Source organism: Pinus tabuliformis, chromosome 9 (assembly GCF_031772625.1).
Source record: "Pinus tabuliformis cultivar Carrire ecotype Pingquan chromosome 9, CPIR1, whole genome shotgun sequence".
In the NCBI taxonomy this organism is placed as follows: Eukaryota; Viridiplantae; Streptophyta; class Pinopsida; order Pinales; family Pinaceae; genus Pinus; species Pinus tabuliformis.
Genome location: NC_142307.1, coordinates 420,476,430 through 420,485,255, shown reverse-complemented (window position 1 = coordinate 420,485,255; position 8,826 = coordinate 420,476,430).

Below are 8,826 nucleotides of genomic sequence, written 5' to 3'. Positions count from 1 at the left end.
CTAAAATCTAGCAAGAATTCATTGAAATCACATGTTTGATGGGTAACCTTTACACAATAAAAATGCCCTAGGAGTCTTTTAGGGTGCTGAATCCATATACACAAGTTTAAATAACACAAATCAAAATTTTAGGACAAATTTTTCTTTTAAATTCAAATACCAGAAACTCCAAAAAATCACACCAAAAACAACTCTAATATTTAATATTAATTTTATTCACATTATTTTTTTTCTCCACTTCCAATACTGCGATCCCGGTATGCGTGGTTCAGTCTCATCGACTTCTCCGTTTCCTGGTACGATTACATAATGGCATTTTCTTGCTGTACGGAGGCTAGATCAAATGAATAAATTCTTCCCCGATTTACTCTAGTGGCCCTGCTACCGAAGATTGCGCTGACCTGATTGAGAAGTGGGCGGCTCTGGCAAGATAGAGTGCTATTAATTTGGTGAATTCAACCATTTTTATTTGGTTATATATCCCGGGGCCAAGAGGCCAGAAATCATGAAATGCTTAAATCTGATGTGATTCTATATAAGTATCTTTATTTTAAATTTACTTTAATTTTTATTTATTTAATAAATATGAAATTAAAATAATTATTTAATATCATGGTTATATAATTTTTTGTTCGACTTTCTATTACGAGTATGTTTGTCTAAGATGATTTATATAACAATACAATTTATTATTTTTATGGCATCTTGGTTGATGTTTCTAGTAGTATTTTAATGCAATTTCTTTTTCACTTTAGAATTTAGCCATTGGGAAGTAAAATTAGTATGTGTTTATTTTCACTTGTATCTTTTATGTTCATTTGATTCTTTTCAATTTTTGGAGCAACCAAGAATACCTTGTTTATGCCCAATTTTTGTGGCAACTAAGGATACCTTTGTCAATGCTCCAATTTTTGCTTATAGTAAGATTTACTTCCCATTTTCCTCTTTAATTTGCCATTTATTAGAAAGATTGTTTGTTTTTTTTGTTATAGTGAGGACTTTTGTTAAAATGAAATTAAAACGCACTGTGATAAGTTATTATGTGTGATTGAAGAGGCAATCGATTGTCCAAGATCAATATCACTTTGCGTGTTTATTATATGTATGTGTATATTAGTTTACATTTATGATATTTTTAGTTCTCATAAGCATTCACTGTAGGTACACTATCTATGTAATAGAAATAATAAAATTTATGTTTGGATATATGTTAGTTTCATCAAATTTCTCATAATTAAGATTTTAAGACAGTTAAATCTTGGTAATAGAAGAGCAAATAAAGTTGGAAAGCAAAATTAATTTGCTATCTTTAACATCTGCATTACATATAATTATGAATTTGGTTTTATTATATATAAGTAGTATAGGAAGAAAAGAAAGTGTGAAAAATGTTTATGTTAAAATTTTATATTATCTTTAATTTATAGTTAAATTAGATTACAATTAATTTATAATATAAATTAGAGTATTTATATAAATTAAATAATTGGTTAAATATAATTATGAATCAAATTGTATTATATATACAATTTTAACTAAAAGAACAAAATTTATGTCAAAACTTTATATTATCTTTAATTTATAGTTAAATTAGAATAAAATTAATTTATAATATAAATTAGAGTAGTTTTATAAATTAAATAACTGATAAATTTAATAGTCATCCATTTTAAAAATCAATTTTATAAAAGAACAAAATTTATGTTAAAATTTTATATTATCTTTAATTTATAGTTAAATTAGAATAAAATTAATTTATAATATAAATTAGAGTAGTTTTATAAATTAAATAATTGATAAATTTAATAGTCATCCATTTTAAAAATCAATTTTATAGTAAAAATGTTAATGTTAGATTTTAAAATTTATTATGTAATTTCATATAAATTATGTATATATAAAAATAAAAAAATAATTAAATACATATTATAAAACTAAGTAAATTTTTCATATAAATTATGTATATATAAAAATAAAAAAATAATTAAATACATATTATAAAACTAAGTAAATTTTTTGTACCAAAATAAATTTACAGCTTAATTCACATCTTAATTTTTCTTCAAAGAAATTCACATCTTAATTTTTCTTCCTATCTCTGAGTGCTTAATAAAAGCTATCGTTAAAAAAAATTCACATCTTAATTTTTCTTCAATCTCTCTTAGTGCTTCATAAAATCCAGCGTTAATCTAGAATTCAGTTAATTTTATCTTAATTAAACTGGAAAATAATCTATTAAGCTGAACCAGCCATTTCACATTAATTATTCTGAAATAGCAACTTTTGCAAAATGACACTAGTATCACGCAGGTGTTTCAAGTAGCTTCTACATCTCAATCATTGGTGTTGCATCTCAATCATTTGGCAGGCCTTTATTGAAAATTAATCTGAAATAACACCTTTTGTCAAATGACTTCCAGCGTGGGCTGGGTGGCTCTGTGATGCTTCACTGAGGGAAGCACATTTTTTTCCTTTTTCTTGAAGTAGCTGGTGGCCTATTTCAAAATTTTGTAGGTATTTATCGTAGTTTGATCTAAGGGCAAATTTGCCAAAGGACCAACAATTAACATGAATCTACTCGTGATTTACTAATTGACACTTTGAAAGGTGGAATAATACAACTATTGAAGAATTTCGCGTTTCTCTTCAAGTTTCCCGTAAGGATAAATTATGATGAATACACTATTTTAGATGTCTGTTTTGTCCTGATAACTATATTTTCTCTTGAATGATCAGCTTGAATAGCAAATGAGAAGCCTTTCCCAGAAAATGAATTTTCAGGGAGACATGTCTGCAATATCCTAAAAAGCTATTTTGATCTTTATTTAGCTTTCCGAGAAGCTGTTTTTCTCTTCTAAAGGTAAGATAAAGAGTACGTTCATTGTGTTCTTTCTTGGAAATTCTTTTTGAGTTGAAGAAGGGCTTATTTAGAATGGCCACGATGCAGATGCATAGAACTGTTGGCAGGTACATAAAGCGGTATTTCTCTCTTTGTCCATTGTGACAGGTGTTCTTAAAATCTCTGTTCATCTTTGCATTTGGCTAATTTGAAGTTAATTATTTCTTGCTGAGTTGTCGTTCATTTTTACAGAACATTCCCATTCACTATACGTGATACGGAAACATAAAATTATATAAGAAATTTAGATTCAAATGCCCGATATTGCACTGCTGGTATGCACAATCATTTCTAATTTAGGGATTCTTATTTATGCTGGGGTTTAATGTGATAATTGAAACTTCTTCTAGAGGCGTGTAGGTGCTGTTAATCCGTGAGAGGACGCAGATCAGTGTCTATTCTCTTTCTCGCATCGTGAAAAGTGTTTTGTGCAATGAGAGACACTTCGGATGCACGAAATTTAGGAGGAAGAATGAACAATAACGAATAAGAAAATTTCGTTTGCCCATGGATTGCATCCCACCCATTTCAGTTAAGGTGTAATGCTCCGTGGAACTTACCCATGCTCAAATTCTCTCACTTCTTTGCCTTCTTTTAATCAAAGCAGCTTCTGCCCAAAATACCCGGTGGGAAAGATCCCTTTCAGAACGACATTCACATTCGATTCGAGGAAATGTAGCAGTAGATCTTGGGCAATGAGGGGACATGGCAACCTCCAGCTATTGGTGAAACTCTTGATGCAACTTCTTTCTGAAAACCACGCTCCAGCTATCCAAGCAAAAGGAAAAGAATGCAGAAATTCTGAAGGCACTTCCAAGCTCTGCTATCTCAGCTAGATGGTGTGAAAAACTGAAGGGGATTGAGATGCAAGCTTGGGGACCAAACAGATGAATTTATAGTCAAGTTTCCATCAAGCTTCTGATAGCTATGTGTCAGATGTCCCACAGATCAAGGCAGAGAACTCCAGATGGAGTAATGGACCACTTCAGTAGCTCCCAACAATAAATTTATTAACTGCAGTTGATTTTCTTAACTTAAGAAAACTACTGCAGTTGGTTTCCATAAGTTAAGGAAAGACTGCAGTTTAAATTCCATAATTGTAGGTAACTGCAGTTGATTTTCTTAACTTAAGAAAACTACTGCAGTTGGTTTCCATAAGTTAAGGAAAGACTGCAGTTTAAATTCCATAATTGTAGGCAGCAATTGTGCAAAAAATTAATGGAGCTTAACATTCTCCCACTTGGTTCATACTTCCAAACTTAATGTCTCAACTTAAAACCCATTGATAATCTGTATTAAGTAATAGATACATGAATCATGGCGATAAGTCCTCTAATGACGAGTATTATCTTCCATGTATTACTATGTATTTATTCTTATTATAATTTATGTGGCAACAATTTCTTAATGAATAAACCTTATGTTTATTCTTGGTCCTTCTTAAATGAATTTTCTCAAATCAACTTAAAGTGCAGATAAATATGAGAAAAAACATCACAATAATTAAGAATTTCATTAAAATAACATTGTCCATATAATGAGAAACTACATAATGGAACCAAGTCCCATATTGATTACATGATCCTTGGATTTAAACGGTGGCATGCCCTTAGTCAAAGGATCAGCGATCATCAACTCAGTGCTGACGTGCTCAATGACCACTTTCTTTTCTTTAACACGTTCCCTTATAGCTAAATACTTAATGTCGATGTGTTTATTTCGACTCCCACTTTTGTTGTTTTTAGCCATAAAAACAGCAGTTGAATTATCACAATACATTCTCAATGGCTTAGAGATAGAATCCATAATTCTAAGCCCAGAAATGAAACTCCTAAGCCATACACCATGTAAAGTAGCCTCAAAACAGGAGACGAACTCGGCTTCCATAGTGGAAGTGGCAATCAAGGTCTGCTTGGCACTCCTCCATGATACAGCTCCACCGGCCATCATAAAAATGTATCCTGATGTTGATTTGCGTGAATCAACACATCCAGCAAAGTCAGAATCTGAGTAGCCAATTACTTCCAAGTTGTCCGTCCGTCTATACATAAGCATGTAGTCTTTGGTTCCTTGAAGGTACCTCATTACTTTCTTTGCAGCTCTCCAGTGGTCTAAACCTGGATCACTCTGATATTGTCCCAACATTCCCACAACAAATGCAATGTCAGGTCTTGTGCAGACTTGAGCATACATTAGGCTTCCGACAGCAGAAGCATATGGAATGTTCTTCATTTGTTCCCTTTCAAAGTCGTTCTTTGGGCATTGGTTCAAATTGAACTTATCACCCTTCACAATGGGAACTTCACTTGGTGAACAATCCTTCATCCGAAATCTCTCTAAAATTTTATTAATATAGGTTTGCATTGGTTCAAATTGAACTTATCACCCTTCACAATGGGAACTTCACTTGGTGAACAATCCTTCATCCGAAATCTCTCTAAAATTTTATTAATATAGGTTTCCTGTGACAGACCCAAGATGATAAGAAGTCAGTTGGAATGGTCCTTGTGGTGGAGTGCTACTTATGTTTTTGGTTTTTATCATTTTTGAGGTATGTTTTGGTTTTGTCTTTTAGTAGATATTTGTTTTCTTCAATATAACTGTATTGGGCTTTGATAAAAGTGTAATAGTTAAAATGGAGGGTTAGGTTGCTAGAATGAACCCAACTTGGAGGAACATGCATGTTTTTTGTTTTTGTTTTTATTTTCCTTCATGTGTAGATTTACGTTTTATATTTTTGCAGATATTTATCTTCTTAAGTCTGTGTCTATCTTTCTTATACTAAGGTGGTTTTTCTAGATAGTTTTGAAATGGTTTTCAATTAAATTATGAAGGTCATGAAATGACATTGAAAAAAAAAATAATAAATTGAGCAATTTCTTATTTAGCTATTATGTTTGGAGATTGTGTCAAGGCCTTTGCTTCCTCTGGAGTAAAAATATATATACTCTATTTTCTTTGAATTTAAATTTATATTTTTTAAAATAAAATAAAAATTTTCAATTATTAAATTAAATTTCTTACTTAATTAAAAAAAGTCAGATATTAATTTATTCACTACTTTTTAACGGTCTATTAACTCACTTCTGATATAACTAATTATTTAATAAACATAAATTTTATTTATATCTCTATTATAACTAATAATAATGACTAATACTTATATTTTATAAACAAACTAATATTAATCGTATTCACATTATTTTAAGTTTCCACTTCCAATGCGATCCGGGCCTATGCGGGTCCGTCCCATGACTTCGTTTCCCGCTACAATTACATAAGGTCACTTTTCCTGCTCTACTGAGGCTAGATCGAATGAATAAATTCTTCCCCGATTTACTCTAGTGGCCCTGCTACCGAAGATTGCGCTGACCTGATTGAGAAGTGGGAGGCTCTTGCAAGATTTTGGTGATTTCAACCATTTTTATTTATTTGGTTATATATCCTTGCGTCCCTAGATGCAAGAAATCATGAAGTGATGAAATCTGAAACGGCCTTCTTCCTCCTTTTGGAGATCTCAGAAAAATTTGATTTGTTTTTACCTCCACATCTGATTCGATATAAGTATTTTTTTTAACATGATAACAGATTTATTTAATAAATATAAATTTAAAATTATTATTTATCTATATAATTTTAAAATAAATATATTATTAATAATTAAATTTTAAAATAAATATATAATTTTTAATAAATATAAAATTATATTTATTAAAATAAATAAACATTATTAATAATATTTATATTTTAAATTAAATATTAAAATTAAATTAATAATTATTATCCATAATAGTATTTCATAAAATATGGATATAACTCTTGTCATCCATTTATATAAAAAAAAATGTATTAGATTCGAGAATGTGTATTTAGAGAACCTAGTCACAGTATTATATCATTTATGTCATTATTAAGTACCTGGGTACCGGTTTTATATGTATTAGATTCTAGAATGTGTATTCAAAGAACCTAATCGCGGTAGTGTCTAGTGCTGGTTTTACCACTTGCAGATGTGGTTGAATGAATTCTCATTAACTTGTTTACACTGACAATGATAAAAAAGGGGGAGAGGTCAAAATGCTCCCAACAACATCTCCAGCCATTTATACACCATCTGCCTCTTGGTTATTATATACAAGTATGTAATTTTGTAATCTGCCTCTTGGTTATTATATACAAGTTTGTAATTTTGTATTTACTTTTAATCTATAGATTTTCCCATGACATTTATTATATACTAGTAATAATTTTGTATTGGTTTTTATTTTTTATTTTTTCTATTTATTTAAAATGATTTTTTACTCTGTTTATATGTATGGCTTAGTTTTGTGTATAATGTTAAAGTTGAAAGACACTAAAATTAAATATATAAGTTATTTATATTCAATTCTTTTGTAATGGAAGGATTTCTTAACTATATTGCTATATAATAACTTACATTATAAGCATTAAGACGATTTATATAACAATACAATTTATTATCTTTATTGCGTCTTGGATGGTGTTTTGAGTAGTATTTTAATGCAATCTCCTCCCCACTATAAAATTTGGCCATTGCGAAAGCAAAATTGGATGTAATTGGATGTATTCATTTTCACTAGTATTTTCATGTTTGTTTGATTATTTTCAGTTTATGGGTTTATTAAAAAATTTCGTTAATTTCAAAATTTAATTAATTAAAGAAAAATAAGCATCCACTGTAATAGAGAGGGTTTTTGTGGTTAATTTGTAATGCAAAGAGGGATGCCTTGCCTATACTCCAATTTTTGTGGCAACTAAGGATACCTTGCATATGCCCAAGTTTTGGGGAAACTAAGGATACCTTGCCAATGCTCAAATTTTTGCTTTTAGTAAGATTTACTTCCCATTTTCCTCTTCAATTGGCCATTTATTAGAAAGTTTGTTTGTTTTTTTGTCATAGTGAGGAGGCAACGAATTGTTTGAGATCCATATCACTTTGAGCGTTGATTGTATGTATGTGTATATTTGTACGTTTATGATATTTTCAGTTCTCATAAGCAATCACTATAGGTACACCATCTATGTAATAGAAATCATAAAATTCATTTTGGATATATGCTTGTTTCATCAAATTTCTCACAATTAAGATTTTAAGACTAGAATATTGGTAAATAGAAAAGCAAATAAAGTTGGGAAACAAAATTAATTTGACATTTTAAACTTCTTCATTACATATAATTATGAGTTTGGTTGTATTATATATAATTATTATTGGAAGAGAGGAAAGTGTGAAATCAGTTTATGTTAAAAGTTTTATATTATCTTTAATTTATAGTTAAATTAGAACAAAATTAATTTATAATAAAAAATAGAGTATTTATATAAATGAAATGATTAGTCACATATAATTATGAATCGAATTGTATTATATATACAAATTTTACGGGAAAAAATAGTGTGAACAATTATATAAAATAAATATAATATATGTGTTAAAATTTTAAAATAAATATATTATTATTAATAATATATTTATTTTAAAATTATATAGATAAATAATAATTTTATATTTATATTTATTAATAGAAATCATAAAAATTTTAACATTGCTGCTGCAATCTTCTTTGTTCAACTTCAACCCTTTGACAGTTGGAGTTGGTGCACACTCGCTGTTTTGCATTCTAAACCTCCAAAATTTCTGCCACATACTTTGCTGGAGAGATAAAAATGCCATTTTCTGTTTGCTTCACTTTTATGCCCAAAAAATATCTTAGCAATCCCAAGTCAGTCATTTCAAACTCACTTTTCATGACTTACTTAAAATCAACGATGAGGAAATCATCACTGCCTGTAAAGATCAAATCATCTACATATAAGACGACAATGAGAATCTTACCTTCGCTCTTTTTGATGTAGAGAGTAGGCTCACCATCACATTTGTCGAAACCATTGTTCAACAAGTAAGC